Source organism: Stegodyphus dumicola, chromosome 1 (assembly GCF_044657685.1).
Source record: "Stegodyphus dumicola isolate Sdum_Otavi_A_Nest chromosome 1, ASM4465768v1".
Taxonomy (NCBI): Eukaryota; Metazoa; Arthropoda; class Arachnida; order Araneae; family Eresidae; genus Stegodyphus; species Stegodyphus dumicola.
This window is the reverse complement of record NC_140768.1, coordinates 122,961,268-122,988,205: the sequence shown is the minus strand read 5'-3', so window position 1 is coordinate 122,988,205 and position 26,938 is coordinate 122,961,268. Positions and strand designations below refer to the sequence as shown.

Here is a 26,938-nt window from a genome sequence, read left to right as displayed (position 1 = left end):
AAAACAAATTCGAAATTCAAGACTAAAATAATACTATTAGAAATAATACTATTAGGTGTTCCAGGTGCTCATATTCGTTCCAGGTGCTAAGAACATCTTTCAACAACTGAACTATTCTAGCTTTGGATTTCGTTGAACAATCACAATTTTTCCATGAGAAAACTTCTTAGCGTTTATTTCATAGAGATATAAGGAATCATGCCTTAACCATTCCTGTATTCCACTTACTTATTTAATAGTGAACTGGGAAATTTAATTTTTCACTTTAAAATAAATTAAAATTTAATTTTTCACTTTAAAATAAAGAATCCTACTCATTCTGTTTAGACATACAGTCAATATATCAATATATTCTCAGTATTTGACCTGATAATGGTACTGATGATAATTTGTTTCTGCAGAATGGACATAACCAGAAAATAATGAAACGTATCAGAATCATAAATCCTATCCACTAAAACTACAGACGCACTATGGTAAAGAAACATATGTGTATGTTTTTTCCAAATTTTGAAATAAAATGGGTGATTTAAAAATAGGACATTTTAAACCGAACTGTCAAGTATTTTTTTAGTGCATGTTAAATTTTCATAATTTATGAAAATGAATTACATTATACTAAATATGTATATCATTTTAGTATAATATAATATATATAATATGTATATATTTAAAACCAAATATGCATATATTAAAAATAAATATTAAAACTAAATATGTATTTAAACTAAATGTGTATATATTAAAAATAAATATTAAAACTAAATATGTATTTAAATTAATATGTTCATTTTTAAAACAAAGAATTGCTAAACCGTATTTTGAATCAACGGAAATCTCTGTCTAAATTTGTGCAAAGAACATTACCATAACGCATTTAATATAAAACCTAACAAATTAGCGAAAATATTGTATAATAAAAAATCTGGAAGGTTTCAGATTTTAAATTACGTCCGAAGGAGCGGTTTTTTAACGTATTGTGTGTTACCTTTATTTATTAAATATCATGTTATACGTCTCCAAACCATAAAATTCAGTTCAACAGCAATATTGCAAAATAAATTTAAATTGAGCATATCTTTAGAATTTCTGATACAGAGTCTCGCGCGTTGGAGATAACAATGTTTTTCTTTTGTCGTACAGTGTTGCCATTGTTCGCTTTGAAATCGCTATGTTTGTTAATTAAAAATTCGCTGAAGTGTTAAAAAATATGAAATTGATAATAAAACAAATTTGAGATTCAAATAGGGCTCCCACATGTCCATATTCCATGGAAGATTGCATTATTCAAATTTTGTTGGCTCTAGGTACCGTTGTTTTATCACGATGCGAGAAACATACATACATTCATGCAGATTCTTCATTATTTAATTTCTTTAAATATACCACGGAACGATAATACTATATGGTGGCAACGATTTGAAAAGTGATACAGCGCAAAATGTCACAACGAAATTAATAGTCCTTCAGAACAAATTGCCCCTTTGGACTAACAATACTTTTTCTACAAACTGTTTACAAGTTTATTAATTTTACATATTTTTTCTCAGTGGCGGGCCCTCAGCCCACTTCACCTTGGCCGCTACTAAGGCCAGAAGTGGTGGTCACTTTATATTATAAGCACCTAATAGTATTATTATATTATAGATACACCTTCACTATAGAGGGTACTTTTGCCTCCTGTGAAGGGATTGGATATTTAAAACCATGCCTTTTCCGGGATTCGGTGTCCGCCGATAACATCGCGGCAAAAACATCGCAGACGAAAACATCGCGGACGAAATCGTAGAGAAAACAACGCAAGGTGAAAACGTCGTGCTACAAAACATCGTGGGAGAAAATATCGCAAAGAGAAAACATCGCAGTTCTAAAACATCGTGGTACAAAACATCGTCGTCGAAAATAAAGCGGTTCAAAAACTTCGCAGTTTAAAAACATAGTCATCGAAAATATCGTGATAAAAAATAAAGTATATACAAATCATCGCATGACGATAACATCGCAGACATGCTTTTCGCAAACATGCTTTAATAACTGTAAATGGATATTCCCATAATGATTTGTGAGCGCAAGATGGAAAGAAGGATAATTTTTACTTTTACATTTTTTCATTAACTAACAAATTTTGCTGAAAAAGTAAGAAGGAAAATTAAGCATAGAAAATTAAATGTAACTTATAGCTTATACTTTTAATGAAAAATTACCAGTAAAAACTTTATATAAAATTATTTATTAATGGCCTTTGTTAGTTAACTATGTCGGTTTAAAATTCTATTAATTGCTATAAGTTGCATTAATTTGCTATGCTTGTTTCGTTCTTACTTTTTCAGCAAAAACTGATTAGTTAATAAAAAAATGTGAAAGTAAAAATTATCCTTCTTTCCATCTTGCGCTCACAAATCATTATGGGAATATCCATTTACAGTTATTAAAGCATGTTTGCGAAAAGCATGTATGAAAAAAGCATGTCTGCGATGTTATTGTCATGCGATGATTTGTAGATACTTTATTTTTTACCACGATATTTTCGACGACGATGTTTTTGAATTGCGAAGTTTTTGAACCGCTTTATTTTCAACGACGAAGTTTTGTACCACGATGTTTTAGGACTGCGATGTTTTCTCTCACGATGTTTTGTAGCACGACGTTTTCGCCTTGCGTTGTTTTCTCCACGACGTTTTTGTCCGCGATGTTTTAGCCGCGATGTTTTCGGCTCTAACCCCGGGATTCTAATCCGGGCTTCTTGATATCACAATCGGCTGCTCTAACCACCATACCGTCTTGGCGGCTTATAATTTTATGTATTTTTTATTGTTTTATAATTTTAACTATATAAAAATTCTTTTTAAAATTTTATGTTATTTAATAAATTTATAATTTTATGTTATTTAATAACTTTATAATTTTATGTTATTTTAATAAATTTATAATTTTATGTTATTTAATAAATTTATAATTTTATGTTATTGAATAAAATATATCTCCTGCGAAGAATGCTGTTTAGATCTTTTTATGGATTAATTTCATCAACTGTTGCACCAATTTACTATACTTTTGGATCCTAAATCTTGAATTTAAATTTCAAAGTTTTAATCTTTCCCCTAATTAATTTAATTATATTTTTTTAATTTTTTATCTACATTCTTCAATTTTGCTTTTACCGTAAAACTATTTCTTTCAGTTCGGTGAACATATAACTGAAATTTAAATCGCTATCACCTAAAAGTTCTGCCCTATTATTTTTCCATTCCTTCATTTCCCAACATCATAAACGAGAAATTAATTGAGAACGAGTCTGAAACTATGTTCGCAACTATTTTGCAATTCTAAATCTTAATTTCTTCTAGCATGCGCCGATAAGAGCCATTTTTGTTTATGCCTTACTCTTGGAGGTGATATTAACTCACATAATTTCGATGACTTGTTGCCTAGCAACGACCAGAGATGGCATTTTAGATCCGAAAGGAAAAACAAGAATTACTCTCTGCAATTCTTCGCTTATTGTGCCTGGAATGCTGCGAAGAAAGAGAATTAAGAAAGGGTACACTGCATAATTTCAGACTCTGTATGAATAGTGTAAAATTAATGGGTCCATTAGGAAGCAAAAATCCAGTGGCTGCAGATTGTAACAACTCGAGATGCAATCAACAAACAAAATTAATGAACACATCTCATTTTCGGTAACTATTTTGCACAAAGATAATTTGCTTCGCACAGGACTACATATTTTATGATCCCAAGTGAGAATTTCCTGTTTAATTTATTCTTAAAGTGATTAGTTGTCACTTAAAAGCGTAACTTGGTAGAAACCTGCTTGGAGTATAAATATTGATATGATCTTGTCAAGTCAAAAATATTATATATTAAGTTAAAATAATCACTTGAGTTATTTCAGCCAACGTTTAATTCAATATTGAAAAACTAAAATAAAATTATTTGTTCTAGTAATTTTGACAAAATTCTAGTGATTTTGTTTCTTCAATTAGAAATAAAAAAGCTTTTCTGCTTATCTTGTGAGAGTATTATATATATAGAGAGAAAACTGAAGGCTATTTATTAAACAAATACCTTTAATGTCACTCAAAATACTTCGAAATTAATTAATTTCATTAAATTATGATATAAATTATATAGAATATACATCAACCAAAAGTGGCAGGTCTATGGAACAGGTAGACTCAACTAAAAATATATATAAAGCAACACCTTGGAAATCAAACGTACAACAGAAGTAAATTTAAAACAAAATAAAAAAAATTAAGCAAAAAAAAATCTGAAAGTTTTCTGATTTTAAATTATATCCAAAGGGGAGTTTTTTTAACATTTTGTGTGTTACCTTTATTTATTAAATATCATGTTCTTCGCATTTAAGGCATAAAATTCAGTTCAACAGCAATATCGCAAAATAATTTTAAAAGTAACATATCTTTAGAATTTCCGATACAGAGTCACGCACGCTGGAGATATAAATGTTTTTTTTTCCGTAGTGTTGCCATTACTCGCTTTGAAATCGTTTAGTTTGTTAATCAAAAACTCGTTGAAATGTTACAAAATATGAAATCGATAATGAAACAAATATTCAAATTACGGCTTCCACATGCTTATATTCTATGGAAGATCACGTTATTCATGTTTTGATGGTTCTAGGTACAGCTGTTTTATAACAAGGAAAGAAACATACATACATTGATTCAGATTCTTCATCATTTAATTTCTTTAAATATAGTACAGGGCGATAATATTTGGTAGCAACAATTTGATAAATGAAACAGCTCTTACCGTGAATCGACACAAAATGTCAAAACGAAATTAATAATCTTTCTGGGAAAATTGCCCCTTTGAGCTAAAAGGTTGATAATTCCTTGGTCTTTATCTAGTATCATCAGAAACGATTATACAAATTCATGAAATATGTCTGGATGGCAGTGTTGCCAGACTGTGCGATTTTCGCAAATTTGCTACTTTTAACAAATCTGTGCGACTAAATTTATGTTTATGCAAATTTGCTAAATTTTTGCTACTCCATCATTTGCTTGTGGTACATTTTCGACTTTAAAATTCTTAATGCACCGTAAAAACTTATAATGCATCTACAAAAATTACTTTAAAGTAAATGACTAAAAAAGGTTAATTTAGGTTTAAACAGAAGTTAGCATCTAGCAGTCTTGAGATCATAGAGCAGGTGCAAACAGTTTTCAGCATCAGTGACTGGTGTTTTTAGGTATTTGGTTGAGTGCTTTGTTTATTCTTTAAAGTTTGCCAGGTAACAATGCACACTTAAGCCGAAACAAAAAATCGAAAGGGAATTTTGAACTCCTAAATTCCATACTTCGAATAAAAAGGACATTGGAAAGAAACGAAATCTCCGTACCCTCGCCACATAGATATTTATGAAAAGCAAAACAAAAAGGATAACAAATCAAGGGAAAAGATCTCAATGCTTTCAGATTTTATATTACGCCCAAAGAGGCCTTTTTTGAACGTTTTGCGTATTACCTTTATTTATTAAATACTACGTTCTTTTCACCTAAACCCCATAAAATTCAACTCAACAGCAATATTACGCAATATTTAAAAACAATATATCTTTTGAATTTGCAATAGGTAGTCTTGTGTGCTAGAGATAAAAATGTTTTTTCATACAGTGTTGCCATTTCTCGTTTTGAAGTCGTTGAGGTTGTTAATAAAAAATTCATATAAATTTTACAAAATAATTGAAACTCAAAATTGGGGCTTCCATGGGCTCCTGTTCGCGTAGAGGATCACGTTACTCAAAATCTGATGGATCTGCGTCTTTCACAATGCGAGAAACATGCATAGACTCATGTATAGTCTTCATTATTTAATTTTTTAAACATAATACAGGACGATAATATTTGGTGGTGTTAATTTAAAAAGTGACATACTGTTTATAGTGAACCGGAGCAAAATGCCGTTTCGAGACTATTAGCCCTTCTTGGTAAAAATAAAGACGAAACAATATTTTTATGGATTCTTGGATCAAAGATTATATTCTATTATGATAGATAAGTGAATTCCGTAAGATACGAAAAAGCATTGGAAAAGAGTGTAAAACAGATTTAAGCACTTTAATAGTAATATTGATCACTTTGCTGCTTTATAAATTTTGTTTTTAAGTAAACTTCTGTCCCAAATCTACGATGATAACGAAGTGATTTGTAGCCAGGGTATTCAAACACAGAAAAAACGAAATTTATTCTGATAATTTTAATATTGTTAAGAATTATTACAATTGATATACTCAAGAATCAAAGCAAAATCATTTCCGAAATATCGACAGAAATTTAGCAATGAAAGAACGGAGATTTTATTAGCAATCAAAATCTAATGAATTAAAAAAACTACTAAGTAGAAATGAAACTCATTGAAAACCATTGACAATTAAAATAAAACATAATGAATTAGAAATACAAACTGCCAAATCAGAAATATTAGTCTAAAAGAGCCAACAGTGTAAACGCGAAACAGCACTTAACAATGAATAAGGAAACATTAATTTAAATACAATTAAAAAACAAAATCTCGAGGCTTTTCAGATTTTATATTACGACAAAGGGACAGTTTTTAACGTTTTGTGTGTTACCTTTCTTTATTAAGTATAATTTTCTTTGCACAACCATAATATTCAATTCAATAGAAATATCACAAAATAATTTAAAAATAGCATATCTTTTGAACTTCCGATATACAGTCTAACGCGCTGGAGTTAAAAATGTTTTTTCCGTACACTGTTGCCATTGCTCGCTTTGAAATCGCTGAGTTTCTTAATCAAAAATTCCTTAAAGCTTTACAGAACATGAAATAGATGATAAAACAAATTTCAAACTCCAAATTTTTGCTTCCAGCCCAAATATTCGAGTGAAGCACTACGTGGACAAAATTTGATATCGCTAAGTACCTATGTTTTTTTACATTGCGAGAAACATACATACATTCATGCATTTTCTTTATTACTTAATTTCTTCAAATATAATACAGGGCTCTAATACTTGGTGGCAACAATTTGAAAAGCGGAAGGCCGTATATACTGAACCGACGCAACAAAACGAAATTAATAGCATTTCTGGGCAAACTTCCCTTTGGGCTAATAAAAAGCTAAATTAAAATTTAGAATTAATTAAAAGAAAAAATAATGTTTAAACAGCAGGTAATTAGCCATAAAGTTTTAATATTTCCGCCAAAACTAATCAAAAGGACTAAAAAATGAATTACAGTCCGGAACTTACGGAACCAATGAGAATTAAATTTGTGATGACGTTGAGATCATGTGAGTACATGTTGAGATCATGTGAGTATGATGTCACCAAAAATACCGTATTATCTGACGTCATATGCTACTTTTTATGACTTTTGATTCTTGCCGTGCTTGCAAGTTTAGCTGAAAAAGTTTTGGCAACACTGCTGGATAATATGCAAAAGAAAAGTTTTAAAAAATGATAACATTACCTTTGAAATTTGAAATAAAAGTAATCAAATGAGCATAAGTCAGCACTTAAACATTTAAATGCTTAAAATAAAGCCCCTGAAACAAAATACAGATTTAAGAACAAATTAAAGAATTTAAAGAATAATTTAAATACAAAGTAATATGAAATAGGTAATAAATCTAAATTTTAAAACAAGAATACTTAAGAAATTGAAAAACGATTAAATATATTAAATATTGTAATACCAAGCAAGCAGAACTTCACAAGTTACTACAACAAAGACAAATGGAAAAACAGAAGTTAAAAAAATAGAAAACAATTGGCTAAGTACTGCAAATATAAAAATGCAAAATTTGTATTAAACAAGGAGTCAAGTGCCAGTAAAGATAAAATGTCAAAGTTAAAAAAAGGTTAAGTCCCAAATAGATTCAAAATTTTGATTTTAGAAGAAACTTAAAGTATATAATAAGATTAATTCTTTCAGAGATTAAACCTTAAAGGCTAAATATAAAAAGACACCAAAATTTAAGTTTCAAAATTTAGGTTTTATCGAAAAACTAAAATTTGTTAATAAGCTAAAATGAAAAAGGTCTACTGTCCCGATCCAATGGATTCGAATTCTAGATAAAAAAAAAAAAGAAAATTTCAAATTTCACGTTTCAAATGGCAGGTAGAAATTTAAATATACAGTGACTCAAAAAAGTGATGGGACACTTGTGCTTTACAAAAGGCAACTGCAATAAAATAAATTTAAAAAACATGTAAAATTTTTTGTGGGTGTGTTTCATACTTAAATTTAGTAACAATTATTACATAACATACATTTTCTCAAAATATTAAAATATTAATTTAATAAAACTACAATTGTTTAGAACGGAGCAGAAAATGGCTCACTTAAGTGATGGGACACTACGTACTATGCAACAAAAATCGTCTGAAGTAAGCAATAAAAATATCTTTTGGGGTATTTATTTTTACTCAAAAGCAATTGCCAATAATTTCTAAAATCGTCTGCAGTATTTATCTCCAGTTTGTTTTGGAATTTTTGTGTTTTTTAGCTCTGTGCAGACATGAATGCTAAACGAAAAGAAACTTTGCCTGGAATATTATTGTTAGTTATTAATTTGCATATTGAACGTGGAAAATCTATTAGAGAAACTACTGAAACAGTTAACGTCAGTCATTTCAACAGTTTTCAATATCATTAAACGATATAAAAAGAATCATATGATTCAGGATAAAAGAAGACCTGGCCGACCATCAAAGCTATCCAATGGAATAAAGCGAATTATCGTTCGAAATGTTTAAAAAAAATCCAAGAATGAGTGCTCCTAAAGTTGCTGCTGATTTACAAGCATTATATGGAGTAATTGTTAATTCTGAGACTATTAGAAGAGTAATTCGATCTACTGGATATCACGGTAGAGCAGCCAGGAAAAAATTCTTCGTAAGTGAAACGAATAGAAAACTCAGACTGGCTTTCGCAAAATCCAACATAAATAAGAATTCTGATTACTGGAATGAAGTTATATTTGCTGATGAGAGTAAATTTAATATATTTGGTTCTGACGGTGAATCTTGGTGTGGAGAAAACCCAGGGAAGAATTTCGCAAACAGAACTGGGTGCCCACAGTAAAACATGGTGGAGGAGGAGTTATGGTTTGGGGGTGTATGTCGTCCGCTGGAGTTGGTAATCTTGTTTTTATTGAAAGTATAATGGATCAGTACAAGTATATTGTCATTTTAAATCAAAATTTGAAATCTTCAGCACGAAAATTGAACCTTCATAACGATTTTATATTCTACCAGGACAATGACCCCAAGCACAGTGCTTTGAACGTTAGACTCTGGCTGCTGTATAACTGTCCTGAAATAATAAAAACACTCCCACAATCTCCACAATTAAATCCCATAGAGAATATTTGGCAAGAATTGGAATCAAGAATTCACAAACACACCATTTCTTCAAAACAACAATTAAAATCTGTGCTTCAAGAAGAATGGGGTAAAATCACTCCAGAAATAACAAAAAAAAAAAAAAAAATTAGTTGAATCCATCCCAAGAAGATTAAATCATGTTTTAAAAGTAAAAGGAAATCCAACAAAATATTAAAACCTTTTAAAAAGTAAAATTTTTGGATAAATATTTGATTGAAAAGTAAGTGTCCCATCACTTAAGTGAGCCATTTTCTGCTCCGTTCTAAACAATTGTATTTTTATTAAATTAATATTTTAATATTTTGAGAAAATGTATGTTATGTAATAATTGTTACTAAATTTAAGTATGAAACACACCCACAAAAAATTTTACATGTTTTTTAAATTTATTTTATTGCAGTTTCCTTTTGTAAAGCACAAGTGTCCCATCACTTTTTTGAGACACTGTATAACATTAAACAACTGAGCAAATTAAATAACCATATGAACAGTAAAAAGATACAGTGATATTGAAATAAACTTTACCTACTGAATTTTCAAGTTTGAACAATTACTAGGAAACAAGCATTTTCATCTAACTGATACGGGCCCACCAGCGGCCGAGCGGTAAAGACGCTGAACACTGGTAGTTCGGTCCGAGGTTCGAATCCCGCGAACGGGCTGGCTGCATGGGCGTTTTCGTGGTTTTCCCCATGTGTAACGTGTATACGAGCCAGTTTCCCTTAGAAAGTCCTCCACGAAAGGCATCCCTCCCCTTAGGCAGATAGCCCTAGTGTGCTTTGCCATAATTAAATACACCACCACCACACCACCACACACCATCTAACTGATACACTTGGAAACAAATATTCCAAAGTAAAAAAGCGTAAGGGGTGTAGTTGTATTGCTGAGATGAGTACTGGCATAGCTGCTTTTGTACGGCGTAAATATATTTTAATTTTAGAAACGAAAAATGAATATAATTAGCACAGATTTAGAAGATAGGGGAAAACATTTTATTTAAAAATGTTCTGAAACAATAAGAAATGGAACATGGGAATCTGAAAGAAAATAAGCTAGTAGCTAAACCTCTTTGCCTCTTAAATTTATAATAGGATGGAATACGAACTGGTCGTTTTTTTATAGTAACACAGACAACGAGAATATTTACATATGTGCAATTGTTCGCATCTGGGAACCACCTCCTTTTCGGATTTAAGCATATCGTATCATAAGAAGGAAACAAGTAACAAGTAAAATTAGAACGATATTATATGCAGTTTTTTAGGTAATAAATAGAAAAATAAAGAACTATATTAATAATAAGTGTAATGTGGATTAAATCAATTTCTTTATACTTAGTATTTATATTACTTATTATAATTTTAGTAATTAAAAAGTACATTTCGTTTAGACTCGCTTCAGAACAGATTATACCTTAATAGAATAACTTAAAAAAATTCTTAAAGTTTCCTTCAATATTTTCTTTAAATTTTGTTTTTATTGTTTGTAAAATGTACTTTTTCATTTTGTTAGTTTTTCCTCTTAAAAAATTCAGAGAATTATCATTTTTTGTTTTGTTTTTGCTTCAGTTTTCTAGATTTGAAGTTTGATTTCTAAGATTTTTTATTTGCGTCTATTTAATTTGTGCATTCCTGTTAGATAGATTGTCACATCTGGTAAATAAGTATTCTATATATCTTATGTCAATTATTGTTATATATAAGATATGGAAGGTAGATAAACATGTAAATCAAATTTCTAAGACAATTCTCAGTAGCCTTTTAGCTCTCCATTTTAACTTTGCACCTGTTTTTTACTACCTACAATTAGTTATCCGAGTCGATTCACCAAAGTCAGAAATGCAATACTACCAGCGGGGAAGCTGTAACTGCACATAGAAAGTTCAACATAGGCTCAAATTCTCAACCTGTCTGTAAGCTTCCACAGCTTTTCGTCTTGGCTAATGTGAAAAAGTCTATTTTTTTTAAAAGGATTTTTATTTATTAATTTTTTTTTAATTTTGTGACATTATAATTCTGGAACACTTTCTATGAATAATAAAAATGTTACTTATTTTTAACCTGCCTAAATTTATTTTGGGCACACTGCAAGTTATTTTTTGTTTTTTTCACCACCAGAATTTTGTAATCTTTTACTTGTACCTCTTACATGACCGTGCTACAAGATATGACCGTACTACATGACCATACTACATGACCGTGCTACAAGAACGTGCCACATGACCATACTACATGACCGTACTACAAGATCTTGATACATGATCGAGGTTCTGGTTTTAACTGAATGATTATTTGACGGAAACTTTGTGATTTCTATCCAATTCATTTTCGGAGTCAGTCTCCTGGGTTTCTGAATGACGAATTTCTACACTTCTCGTCAATCACAATTTCTTCATATTCTGATAAAATATAAGTTTCTCCGTTCCCATAGCTCCATTTGTTTAAATTAGATTAATCTCAAATGACTGGCTGTGTAACACATCTATACGACACAGCAAATATTTAAACCACCAAGCAAAGATAGATCGAATTAAAAGCTTAATCCTGTGCTTCTTTAAATTTCAGATTTTGATAGTCAACTCGACTGCAGATTTAAAGTTCTTTGCAGCTTTTTGTAGCAATCTAACTTTAGGGAAGGCCAAATATTATATTTGTTCTGTTTCAAGTTCTTTAAAGCAAAAGACAGGTAATTTTGATGCCTAGTAGTGAATAGATTAGCAGACACAGAGAAAGAATAACGACAAAAGATTGCGGCCAAAGGATCCTTGAAAAAATGTTTTTTCGTTCACGCTTTCTCCCCTCTCCCTGTCATAGAGGAATTTATTTATTTTCTTTGTGTTCTAATGAGTTAAATCTCTTCAGAGCTTGTGGAGGACGGGGAGAAGAAGATCAGATTAGTTAAATGGACTTTGCTTTGGAAAAAAGAAAACATCTTTTTGCGCGATTGTCAAATAGACAGGGGTTCTCAAATTAGGGATGCTGAATAAAAGAGGATAAAATATCCTTTAAAGAGGATGTTGTTAAGTGAGAGCTTTGAAAACATTTTCCTTTGAATCTTTGGCTCCATTCGTTGTTAGAATTGATCTACACTTGGAATAATAATCAGGAAATCAAAGTGGCCTATTGCTTTCTGAAACTCATTTAATGGTAGAAACCTTTGGTCTTAGTAATTTGAATTCCGATTCACAATTTGATTGCGTAAACACTAAGTTATTATTATTATTATTACTATCAAAGACCTATTTAATTAATTAGAAGCATTTTCCTCAAAAATAAAGATTCATTTATTACGACTAGAATTTAATGTAACAAAGATAACAAAATATTAGTCTGAGCTAATGTTGTATACTGTACAAAACATTTTTAACAGAAAAAATTTTTAATGTACTAAAAATAATTCATAATAGCAAGACATCCAAATGACTTTCAAGCACTTTCAATTAGTTCATAAAAGAGAGACATTCGAATGACTTTCAAAGACTTTCAATTAGTTCATATTATAGAGACTTTCTTTCAATTATTACTTCTGTAGACAAAGCAAATAATAATTTTAGCATCATTTTGATGTCTATCTATTGAAATATTTTGGTGTCTGTATATATGGAATAATTGAAACAGAACTTAAGAATGATATAACAGGCGAAACTTCCAAGTGCAATTAAGAAAACTATTGTAAAACGCTCAGTGCCTTCTACAAAAATTACATTTTCTATTAAGCATTTTATAGCACATTTTCCAATCTTTACGCCTTTCCAAAATTTCATAAAGCACCAAATGAATTCAGATTTATTGACAATGGTGAAAAAATTATAAAAGTAACAATATATGCATATAAAGACCTTGAGGTCTGAAATTGTGTTTTAAAAAGTGTGTTTTTAAATTGCATATTATTCCAAAATATACCCTAACCATTATTATATTACTAAAAATAAGAATAAAATTATTACATTTACGATATTAACAGTTATTATTTTGAAACCGTTTACACCTTTCATTGAAAGAAATAAATAATAGTCTTATTAAACTTTACAAATTATTTCCAGCACATAATAATATCCTTAATAATATATTTAAATTGGATTACCTACATGAAATGTTCAAAATTTCCAGAATTTTATCAAATTAAAGATAAAATTTTCCTACAAATTAATGGTACTCCCATAAATATTATTCAAATTCTGTTTGTAGTATATTTTTTTAATACAAGAGTTCAGTTTTACAAAACATTGTGATGAAAACTTTTAATTACATTGATGGCCTTATCCATTTCAATAATTTTAATTTAGTTCAAAGAGCTAATATTTATCCAAAACTCATATGTAATTAAACCAAATCGAATAATACGAAGTAATTTACATTGACCTTAAAATTCTAAACTGTAAAGAAATTAAACTTTTTGATAAAGAAACACTTTATCTTTCTCGCATCAGACTCGTATATTGGAATTCCAGTATTTCTAAAAACGTAATTACTAACAGCGTTATCAGCCAGATTATTAGAATTACGAACATCTGCACTACAGTTGTATATGCGCCCAGACTTTCATAAATCAATTTCCAGAATTTTATACAACTTTCTTTAAGAAATAACGAAAGAAAACAATGCAACAAAATGTTCTTTAAATTAATAAATATTACTAGCCAACATTCCTGATTTCTAAGTGAAACTATCGAAATTACAAGGACCTTTCAAATTTGTCATCGAACAGAAAATGACGTTGTAGCACGATGTATTTTAAAACATTTCAGATATTTTAAATCTAAAATATATTTATCAAGTCTCCGTATATATTCTTTCTTTCCAAAAGATAACACTCGACACTGTTTCGACCGTGTCGTCACTTTACATCAACAGAAATATTCATAAGCTTTCCTCATTAGCTCCCTGACTTCAACGTTTTAAAAGAGGTTCACAATTTCATAATGAACTACTTGACTCTAAAGTGATTTATATTCCGCAGTAACGAAAGCGAAATCACTGAGCATTGCACGCTACGCTGAAACGTTGGTCTAGTGTTACTAAATAAAATGGTGAAACTTTTCGCTTCTGTGTTATAACATTAAACTGAATACAATAATTCTTTCCTCGTTTGTAGGAGATTTTTAATAAGCAATCAAATCGCTTTCTCGGTTTCTCAAGACGAAACCAAAATTTCTCTAAAATAATTTAGGTATTTTTCATGTTATACAATGAAAATATTAAGTAAAATGTAATTTGCTTAAAATTATTTATACGTTAACGGTTAAAATTAACTAGTCAACCATTATCACATTCTTATATTTTTTCTAACCAATGGAGTACAGCAAATAAAAATAATAGGATTCTGTGATGCTTGTCAGAAAGCCTATGGTGCTCCAATTTACGTGTGCTGTATGCCTTCTTCGAATGAATATTCATCAAGACTTCAGAATCTACAACAGATCTTGTATTTCATCTTTGGCGTCAATTACATTTCTTATCTTGGAACTTTATGACACAGTCCTCTTTGCAAAACTAATGAAAAGCATATTAGAAACCATTCAACTACCTATAGACAAGGTATATTACTTCACTGATTATTCAATAGTGTTAGCTTGGATATAGAACGAACCTCATCAACTGAAGACATTTGTTGCTAATACAGTGTCTGTTATTAACAGTATGTCCGCTATCCAGGAGAGGTATTAATATTAGGACTCATAATAATCCAGTCGATTTGATATCAAGTAGAATCTCAGGATTTTCTACATAGTGGGGCGAGTTAGTAAGTTAAAAAGAACCGAAACCTTGTGAAATAATTTCATCTGATATGGCTGACGTGGAATACGTCAAAGAACTCAAACATAAGCGCAACGATTTTAATATAAATGTAAACTTTCATTCCTTTGTTTTAGATCATATTCTTATAGTTATAAGGCATTTCTCCCGCGTTTTTAGCGTGCCTTCGTGATGTAGTGGTCAGCACACTGAGCCGGTATTTCAGAAGCCCGTGGTTCGATTCCTGGAGAAGGCGACTGCTCATTTTTCATCTCCTGAATGTTAACTAATGGATGACCCTGAGGAAATCACCATCAGGTATGTATAATGACAAATTTTGATATAGATATTCTCTCCTTGAGAAATAATATTGTGTTTCTTCTAAAAGTAATTTAAGTAAGTATTATTACATCAGGTTAGCAGTTTGGGTTGTTAATGGTCGAGATATAGTTCGAAATATAGCTCGAGATGTAGCATTTATGTACATGAATGGGTAAAATGTTGTAAGGTTAAAGCAATTTTATGTGAAAAAATTAAGGAAAATTTACCTGATGAAAGACAATTCAGGGTTTGTATTTATTACGTGTGGGCTTCATTCTTCTGATATTTTTCACTTCAGTATAAACATCAGGTAAAATGTATTTATGCAAAAGTGTACGTTGCTTTATTTTACGTCCAATTAAATGTCATATGCTTAGCTGCTAAAGTAATGCATTTTGAGGTAGTCATTGATTTAACCACAGATTCATCAATTGCTACTCTTAAACTATTTATTGATAGACGTGGATAATGTAATAACCATAACGTCAGATAACGGTACTAATATAGTTGATGCAAAATAAAAACTGAAAAAAAAATTGCATAGCTTAGTCCTTAAATCTAATTCTGATATAGCAGATTCCTTAATATCTGAGATTGTACATTGGAAACTAATTCCATCTAAGGCACCAAATTTTGGTGGGTTTATGGGAAGCAGGTATTAAGTTTTTAATCTTCAGCGTGCAGTCGGCAGATATGAATTGATTTTAGAAGAGTTCTGAATTGTTGTCACACAGATAGAAAGTATTCTCAATTCTCGTCCAGTTTTACCTCTGGCAACAGATGCGAATGGTCCTGAGGAGTTAACGCCGGTCATTTTTTAATTGGACGTCAAATTACTTCTCATCCCGAACCTGATTTATCTCATCTTGTAGATAAAAGACTGTCTAATTCCAATTATCAAGTTCATTCAAATTATTTGGAACCGCTGGAAATCTGATTATTTAAATCATCTTCAACAACGTACCAAGTGGTTTACTAATATAAAAACTTAAAGGAAATATGCTAGTTTTGTTAGAGGAAAATGCTCTTCCCCCATTTAAATGGTCTTTAGTTAGAATTATATAATAAAACTAGAGTTGTTAAAGTGAAATATCAAACGGTGTATATATTCGATGAAACAGTAAAATTTTTATTGCCTATCCAGAATAACAATGCTTAGCTTTACATTATTATGTCATTATTGAAAATTATGGTTTATATTGAAATAGAATTATTTTAGAGAGCAAGTAGCACCGTTTATTAGTTCTGTTTTTTATGATGTTTATATTATTTTGTACTATATTTCATGATTATGTGTTTATATTATTTTATATTATAATAATGATGAAAAATAACTATTAAATTTCATATTTGGACTGTAGACTTGTTTGTTTTTGAAATTGTTGAATTTTATTTTATAATCTGCATATTTAAATTTGGAATTTGAACGGGTGGCCGCATGTTAAGTTAGAATACAACTCCACCTATTGTAGAGAGAAAGATCATGCACTTGGCGACTGGTTTCGGCTAAAGCGGCATGTAGTAGTATTGAATGCAGTAATTATGGTTAATAAAGTTATTAGTTCGCTTTTTATACAGTCCACTCATTTAGTTTAGAATTATAGAAACACGGTACAACCACTTTTCTAAAGCGGTTATCTGCTAAAATTTTTTAATCGTTTTCTTCTAAATAAATGCTGAATTCATAAAACATGAGAATAATTGAAAAAATAGTAATAGCTGAAAACAAAGCTTTTTATGCAGTTTATATAAGCTTATAACTCCTGAGCATAAAATTTAGAAGTAATGAAGAAAAATAAAATAAATAATTTATTGCACAATGTATGATGATCATAACTTGATGCATAGAAAAGAATAAAAGGAATACTAATAAATCTGTAACTATAATAATAAAAATTATGTATTCAATAGGAAATTCAACAAAAAATTTTATATAATTTAGCAGTTACCTACTACATGCTGCAAATGTTGTTTAACGCCTTAACGCTTACTTAGTTATAAGTAAATATCTTTCGTATCAGTATTGTTTCTATCAATAAATCTAATACGACATTTTCCCTGATTTTTTACTGAAATTTCTTTTCAGTCTTACTGGTGAATTCTATGCAATATTATGGATTAAAAAATAAAAAACCTCATATGAAACGTATTTACATAAGCTGGTCTTCTAGGATTTAAACTATAAATAGAACAATATTTTACAAGGATTACGGCATACAAAATGCAAAACCAGTACCCAGAGTAAAGTAATATTGTTCAGTTCAAATACAATAATCCCCATTCGAAATTCAATTACTGTGAAACACCGTTTATACTATACTTATTTACATAACATTTTATACTGATGTATTTTTATCTCTATCTTAATTCTTTCCATGTTAATAGCAAAGTATCATCTTCATAACACACATTTTTTCGGTTATACTTCTTTTCTTTCCCGTATGTATTCATCAATACTTCTTTTAATAGTCAGGCAGTTTCATCGAAAATTACATCTTTCTTTAGAAGCATTTGAAAACTGAACATGATGATACAAGTTCTAAAAGTTAAGATGGATATATCAGCTTGAGAACGAGTTGGTAGGTAAAAAAAAAAGAATCGTTTAAGGGATAAAATATTATACGGAACTTGCTAACCTTCGACGTTCACTGATTGAAGACTCTTCAGTTTTTATCATCTGTTAAGTAAGTTTTAACTAGACATATTTTTGACGTTTCTACTCTAGGGTTTTCATTAAAGGTTAAAAGTAAACGGCATTTAAAGGCCGTGAGGCTGCATGATGTTTTTACTTTGAAAAGTTATAATTTGCGTCTATATTAAAAATATATATACAGATAATTATTATATATTTAAGAATGACAATTGAAATAATGTGTAGTGTTAACAAAATTTGCCTTTGTTGCGTTTCTGCCAAAATAAAGCCTTAGGCTCTACATAGAGCAATTCAGAAAATTAGCCTGTTTTGTGATGATTCTGGCTTCGAAGCATTAATGGCCTGAAAGCAATGTTGCTCAATGTTTAGCTTAATCAGAGATACACAAGAAGGAATAGTGTTTGAAGACAGTATAATTTCATATACCGAACGTATTAATGTATTTATATGTAGCCGCTTTCCAGTAGAGCTTTGTACAAAACAAGGTTTGCTTCATTTAATTATGGAAAAGCACACTAGGGCTATCTGCCTAAGGGGAGGGATGCCTTTGTGGAGCACTTTCTAAGAGAATTGGTTCTGTACAAAACAAGGAAATCAGCCATTTGGTTGGCATGCAGATTCTTTTTTCAGTCGAACATATCGATGAAATTTCACTTCTTGAAAGTCATTAGGAGAGCGAAATGGAATTTCTTCTTTAAATATCGGATGTAACACTTTTTCTTAATAGTACCTTGAATTGATCTTAATATCTTTTCCACTTTTCTAATTTTTAATTTCCTGTTCTAAGATTTGCGATAATTTCCTGTTCTGCCACAAATATAAACCTTTTACTGAAGCTTCCTTTGCATTGATTGAACAATGTTTGTATATTTCTTCTCTTCGTTTTCGATAATAAATGGACCTTTTTGTTTGTAGTCATTTAGGTGAATGCATGCTTCATCAAGGATCACAATGCATTTCGATTTATATCCTGAAAATAATTTCCATACAGGTTTCTACAAATTGCCCTTCGTCGAGCCATATGCCTCTGAAAAAGCTGATGAACATTATCTTTTTCAGCATTTTTAAGTTATAAATCTTGGTTCATTGTTTTATTTATTGTTGCTACAGATGTATTTAAAAGACTTTGCAACTGATTTCTGTGTCGGTGGACTTTCTTTTGTTACCAATAAACGTTAAAAGCAATAGAAATAGTGCTCTTACGTTTGTCAGGTGTTTGTTTGAAGTCTTCTTTTCGTGCGAAAGTAAAGCTTTGACGGCCCGTTTTACTTTCCGATTAATAATGTTGCTTATTTTGCACATTGAAATTTTACACCATGCGTTTCAAAACGCTTTTAAATTATGGTATAGGAACATTTCTCTTGGGAAAGCGCAAAAACATATCCTTCAAGACACAGCTCACATGGAACATTTTGAAAGAAGACTAATTTAACAGCAGCAGACGATATTTTTCATTTCAAATAAGTTGTTGTCGGAAATTGTTATTTTAAAATATTTCCTTTTTCTTTAAATTCTTTGCAGGAATCTTTCTAAAAAATGTGTAAACATTCTCTGTGGTTAGGAGTAAAAAGATATTAGTATTACTAAATAGGTACAAGTAGTAAATAAAGAGTAATAAATGATAATTTCTAAATATAGTACTATTTATTAGAAGTAGCAAAGAACAAGTAAGCAATAGTAAAATTAATAATAAAATATCAATAATTTCTCTAATATATTTGGTTAAAAAGCACGTCTATTGTTATATATACATTCATCAAAAAAATAAAGTTAGTATAACTCTTCATGAAATAACAAGTATAATACAAAATAGCTTATCAGTTGCCACTTTTTATTTGCATATATAAATAATATGCATCATATAAATACATTATTAGTCCAAAGGGGCTTTGTCCCTGAAGGACCTATTGTTTTCGTTTCGCGATTTTTTGTTATGTTCACTATAAATGTCCGTTTCACTTTTCAAATTGTTGCCACCAAATGTTAGAGTGCTGCATTATATTTGAAGAAATTAAATAAGGAAAAATCTGCATAAATGTATATATATATCTATCGCATTGTCATAAAACGACGTTACATAGAGCCGTCGAATTTTGAAGGACGTAATCCTACTGTGAATATGGGCATGTGGAAGCCCAAATTTGAAATTTGAAATTTGTTTTATTATCGATTTCATATTTTGTAAAACTTTAACGAATTTTTGATTAACAAACTCAAGGATTTCAAAGCAAATATGGCAAAGTTGTACAGAAAAACATTTTTATCTCCAGCGCGCGAGACTCTGTATCGGAAATTCTAAAGATACGTACGCTCAATTTTAAAATATTTTGCGATATTGCCCTTGAACTCAATTTTATGGTTTAAATGCGAAGAACGTGATATTTAACAAATATAGGTAACAGACAAAATGTTAAAAAAACGCTCTTTTGGACTTAATTTAAAATCTGAAACCTTTCAGATTTTTTATTTGTTATAAAATTAAATTAAATAAAGATATCTTTTTCTTATCATTTTTATTTATATTTTGGCTTAGTTAGCTTTGAATAACGAGAAAAGTTATTTACAGGTCCACAAAAAATAGTCGTATTATGATTAACGTAGTTCAAATTTGGCTGGAAAAGATTATGAATTTTAATTTGAAATATCCACATAATTAAGAAAAAATAAAATTAAATATCAACAAGGTTGCGTATTTAGTTCGACGAAAGTTTAAGCAAAGCGTAACTATGAAGCTGCGTTATTGAACAGAGATCTTTGACAACAGCAGTAATAATAACTGACAGTGTTATTATTACTGCTGTTGTTGTTTTGTTATCGCTGTTCTTTTCTTTGTTATTAATTAAATACATCGAAGAAATTCCTCACAAAATATTGCAGCATAATGAGAAATATTTGTTGGAAGCATCCTGTACAGTACCCCACCCTCCAAGAAATGGAACAGTTCTATATATCCCCTTCTACTGGGCGGATTGACGAAATTCAGCTTCCGTTTTTCATGTCTCCAAAGCATCAGTTAGGATATGTATTAAATTTATACATAGCATTGTTCTAATATAGGTATTTTGACACAAAATCGGACTTTTTCTGAAATGACATGCCAAATAATTTCCAGTTTTCGATTCTAATATTCTCAAATTATGCCAAACTGCCTAGTTTTGTAATCATCACCTGAGTAATTAAAAAAAAAATAGCTCTCAAATGTTTAGCTCCTCAATGTTAATTGAATTTGATATAGATTTATTAATATCTCTTTTTTTAATTAAACTTATTTGATTCTTCCTTTCATATTTCGAAAATTAGGTTTATTCCAAATAAAATTCACCAGTCTTTACGATTTATTTTTAAAATTTGTATTTTTAAATGAATTTTATAAATTTTTTGAAAAAAATTGAATTATAACTACAGACGTTTTGCCATCATCTTAAAGTAGACGTATTTCTATGCATACCTGCAAAACATTAGAGTTTTTTATTCAAAATTTCCTAAGATATACGTGAATTTACATTTTGGCGCGTTTTGAAATATGGCGTATTTATTATAAGCGATAATAACGAAAATGTGGTTTACGCGCTTTGTTAAAATTATTTGAAAGTAGGAACGATTATTTTTTTCCACTTGAGGACAATGAAGAAAAAGGAAAGGGAAATACGTTGCCATAAATTAAGAAGTTAGCCAAGTGAATTATTCTTGGTGCAAACTTAAAAAAATTCGCCGAGATAAATTTTTAAATTCTCCATAAGTTTCCTACCCAAAATTAAAAAAATTTAATAACAAGGCATAATTTGAGTCGAAGAATCGAAATATGGAAAACAAATTGGTATGTTATTTCAGAAAAATTCCAGTTTTACGTCAGAATATTTATGTTAGAAGAAAACTATATATAAATCTAATATTTATCCTAAGACGCGCTTTCGAAACATGGGAAACAGAATTTGAATTTTGTCATTCGGCCCAGTAGACCGGGAGATATAGAACTGTCTGTCCTCTTTTTTTTTTTTTTTTTTTTTTTTTTTTTTTTTTTCAGTGTACATGAGATTCAGTGACCTAAGTTCATAACATTTGTTGCATTATTAAGACACTTCTGTCTGAAGTAGGTCAGAATTTCTTATATGGTATATGAAAATAATATTAACTGTGAAACTGTGAAATAATATCAAGCAAATTTCCTCTAAGATTTTGCTTTCTCATTTTGATCAGTTCATTTTAAATATAATTTTGTGCTCAATGCCTTTAATTTCAGAGGAACTCTAATTCTAAAATTAGTATGTCTGCCGTAATTATTTAAGATGGGATTGTTACCGTTGTTAAACTGAATTTGCATATCTAAATCTAACTGCTGCTTCTCTTTAGAATTTATCCTTCCAGTTTCTAAATATTTTTATAACTTCCTGAAACTTTTAAAGATAGATTGCATTCTGAAGTTTTCAGAGTGGAACCTTTATTATTATTAATGATGCTGCTGTTTCTTCTTATTATTATCATTATTTTAACTTTTATTAACTGACAACTAAACAGGAACTTAAACATTTTCGTAAATAAATAAAGTAACATCCAGTTTTTAAAATAACAGTATAATATTATACGAAAAAGTAACGGGACGTTTATTTAGAAATTTACAAGCAAAGATACTGTAATAAATTTCTCCTTAAAGATATAAAGCAACACAGTGGCACTTTTGGAATAACGCAGGTTATATTTTCTACCGAAAAATAAGAAACCATCCTCCATATCTTTGCTTAACTAACCAAATAAACTGCTTCACCCGGAAGCAGGAACCAGCACGGAAACTTGCGTTATGTATTGGTGGCTTGGCTGTAAGACGAACGATTATTGCGAGGTCTAAATGACCTGAACAAACCCACATAGACGACGCTTGGATCCCAGGACATAAATATTTGATAATGGCTCTCTCTTTTAGTCTAAGGGCCTGCTGTACCCAAGGGAAAGTCCTTCTTGGGTGTTCATCAGCCTGAAGTCTACTCCAGTCTATCTTAGGACAGCGGTCTATCGGAGTTTGTTCGCCGAACTCATTTAAAAGGAAGGCATGGGCTATGAAACGTTAATGCACTTTGAGATGGGAGTTTGGGTGTTTTGTTTTTATCTTCACAGATTAAACAACAACGTTTCGAACTGAAGTATTTGGAGTGAGAAAATATGATCTCACAATTTACAAAAATTTCTGAGTGGGCTTTAAATAAATATGATGTACGAAATTTATGAGTTATATCTTCGCTGTGTTCTAAATTTTACCTTCATCTGAAGCAAAATGCTCTCGTGTACATTTGTGCGGCTAAATATTAAACTGTCTTTGTTGCATAAAGCAAATGCCGCTAAATATTAAATTGCTTTTAATGAAAATGAGGTTTAAATACATAGCTTTTCATAGAGTTTATAATTCGTCAAACTTTATATGTGCATCATTTTGAACGAAAATGCAATGTAAGTATTTCTAAAAGACTTTGTATAAAGTTATTAAAGAATTTGTATAAAGTTATTAAAGACAGGAAAAATCCTAACCTTTCCTGAATTCGAATTCAAATTTTAAAAATTCTCAAACAAAAAATAAAGTATTTATAAGAGTGTAACAGACCTATTTAAGTGTAATTGAACTATTTTATTCACGCCATGAACTCATGAACTGTAACCGAACTATTTTATTTAAACGCCATCTCGTGGCGATATGAAAAAACGTCAGTCGACCTCCAGCCGCCATGATGATAGCTTACTATGTTATGTTATTCTCAATGTTTGATGTTCCATTTGGTATATGTTTCATTTTTATGTATATTTCTTTTGTTTGTAACCGTTCCTGTGTGCTCTGTTAATAAATCCGTTTAAAGCTAGCCGGCATTAGTGTCTATTGAGGAACGGCTGCATCACATTGGCGCCCAACTAAATTTGAATCCAAAATGGCGCAACAAAATGTTTAGAATTTCTGTTTGGCTTTAACAAGCTCTTACTCCCGAATTTAACTTTTAGTTGCTGGAGATCGGCTCAGTTTCTTTTCAGGTGTGGACTACTGGTCAAATATTCTGGAAACCAATTCTGGAATTAAAATTGTCATACCGTGCTGCTAGCACATCGAATCATCAACTGGACAATTTCAACGGAAAAGATAAGTTTCGTTTACATTATCGTTTAATCTGAGTTTAAAGTTCTTTTAAACTGATTATTTATTATAAGCTGCTTCTTAAAGCAAATGTAAATTCTTTACTGAAATCTCATTTATTGATACTACATAAGAGTATTAAACGAAAGCAAACAGCTTTCTGTTAACCAAACGTTATTTCTTGAATTGTAATTTGTTATTTTAAAATGTTAATTCGCATAGTAAATTAATTTGTGAATAATATTGTTTCACTGAATACATGTTTTGATGTTAAAGTTTGAATATATTCATGGACGTTGTTCATTAGAATTTATTAGTTTCGCTTCTGCATACAGCAGCAGATGTTTTCCCCCCGCGGAAATGTTTAGACTAGCGATGATTTATGATGTGTTTACGTCAAATCTTTTATTATTTTTATTTCCTTTGAGTGCTGTTGTTCCTTATTAAATGTTTTATTCTACATAAAATAAAATATTGTACTTGTTGATTTATCTTTCGACGAACATTTTGAGAAAATGATTATAGTATAATACTTTAAGAAAATACGATTGTTTTCCTTTAATGAATGCATGTCTTGAAAATATTTCTTGAAGCGAAAGAAAATAATTATGAATAAAATCGAATGACTATTTAAATAAAGTAAAAGAGTTACTAAGTGTGTGTTGCTTAATCAGCTTAATATTTTTTTAAGATTAAGATTTCGAAGAATTCAGCTTAAATATAAAAGCTTATGGTAAGACATTTATGTATGTTTTTGTATGTTTTGCTAAGTAGTAAACAATTTTTGAGCAATTTATTATATGTTAGTTTATTGATACAAGTTGAATTTATGAGGGCATTTTATGATATTTTTACGACTTCGAAATAATAAACTTTGTGAGTATTATTGTTTACATTTATAAATACTGTTTAATAGTGGTATATAAATGTACGAGTAACATTGTTTACATTCATACATGCTGTTTAATAGGGGTATATACATTTTACTTAAAGGTATAATTATTAATTCTAAAATACTGTATTGTGAATAAAATCGAAATAACAACAAATTCAACTTCATCTTTTCCCTCCCCCCTGACCTCTCATATAATTATGGCTTACCTTGCTAAAGCACGAAAAGAGGATTTAAAAACTCTCGCTCCAGAACTGGGTTTCACTGTAAACGACACTATGCGAGTAATAGATCTTAAAGATCTTATTGTCAATTCTGACACTTATGATGAGGTTTTTATCAGGAATCTTCTGGAAACTTTAATCGAAACTAGACAACAAAAACAACGTGAAAGCAACGATCTGGAGACACGTCAAAGAAAAGAACAAGAACTTTTATTAGAATTGGAACGTTTAAAATTAAACCTGGCAGCTGCTAGCTCAAACCCTAACTATGCCGCCTTTGCTTCAAATGCAGCTATGGGAACAAATATTCAACACCTAATCCCTAAATTTACAGGAACTTCTGACATTGCAACCTACCTGCAAATTTTTGAAAGACAATGTGAGAAAGTTAATATAAAACAAATAGATTACATCACTCATCTCCTACCTCTTCTGCCTATAGACATTTCGCAAATTATTTTAAGAGAACCAAAAGACAAATTAGAAGATTATTCTTACATCAAGAAGATTCTGCTACAAAGATTCAAATTAAATGCTGAATCATTTCGAATTAAACTTACTACACACCAAAAACACCCTGGGTCTTTATGGAAAGATTTTACTTACGAATTAAACAATTATCTCGAAGAGTGGCTCCATAGTCTCGATGTTACAGACTTTGAATCAGTCAAAGACTTGGTCCTGACGGATCAGCTTAAAAGAAGAGTCAGTAGTGACGTTAAGGAGCATTTTATTGATACTTGGGGAAAAATAAAGAGTTCATCTGAATTAGTACAGAAATTGGATGATTATGAAGCTGTACGTGTTAAAAATACGAACTATAAAACTGAACTTCCTGGCAGGCGGAACTATTCTTACAAACCGACTAATCCATCCAAACACAAAGTAGAAAATCGAACAAGTGACATACAGGGAATTCATAAAACCTTTTCAAATCGTGTTCAGCAACAAACAGAGGAAAAGCGACCTCCTTTAACATGCTATGGGTGCGAAAAAACTGGTTTTATCAAGTCTAAATGTCCAGACTGTAACCCCCCAAAGACTTCAAATTCATCAAATTTTGGCACTATCCAAATCCGATCCTGTTTATCTTCCACTCGGACTGCTGTTTTTCCAATTAGTATTGGTGGTGTTTCCGGTACAGCTTTCGCCGACACTGATGCTAGTCACTCAATTGCAAGTGAATCCCTCTATCATATTCTGCAAAAACAAAATGCAGTATTTGAAAAGACAACACTACAGGTGTCTTTCGCTGATGGTTTGGTATCTGAAAAAGAGGTACTTCGCACCGAACAAATCATTCTTCTCGAAGGCAGAGAGTTCAAAACTCCACTCCTTGTGTTGCCTGATGCCAAAAATAACTCGACTCTGTTAGGAATTGACTTTCTTCAAAAAGCTAAAATTGTTTTAAATCTTGCTGAAAATAAGTGGAACTTTTCTGATGAACCTCGAAGAAAATATAGCTTCGTGAAACCTCATCAATCCCAAGTACTGGAAGAAACCCCAGTTGTTGTAAACAACTGCCGACTACGAGAAAATGAAGGACAGCAATTAACTACAGCCCAAAGGCTTGCAACTGATGCATTGCTTAACAAATATCACACTGTCTTCAAAG

The 26,938-nt window shown here is 30.4% G+C and overlaps 1 long non-coding RNA gene across 2 annotated transcripts in view; it reads left to right on the top strand.

Annotated features, from left to right (window-relative positions):
* LOC146999230 (uncharacterized) overlaps positions 1–26,938 on the top strand; it is a 328,052-nt gene that overhangs the window by 80,910 nt on the left and 220,204 nt on the right. For both annotated transcript variants that reach the window (XR_015039558.1, XR_015039557.1), the window contains exon 2: positions 15,305–15,442. This is a non-coding gene — a long non-coding RNA (uncharacterized LOC146999230). The remainder of the gene's footprint in view (positions 1–15,304; positions 15,443–26,938) is intronic.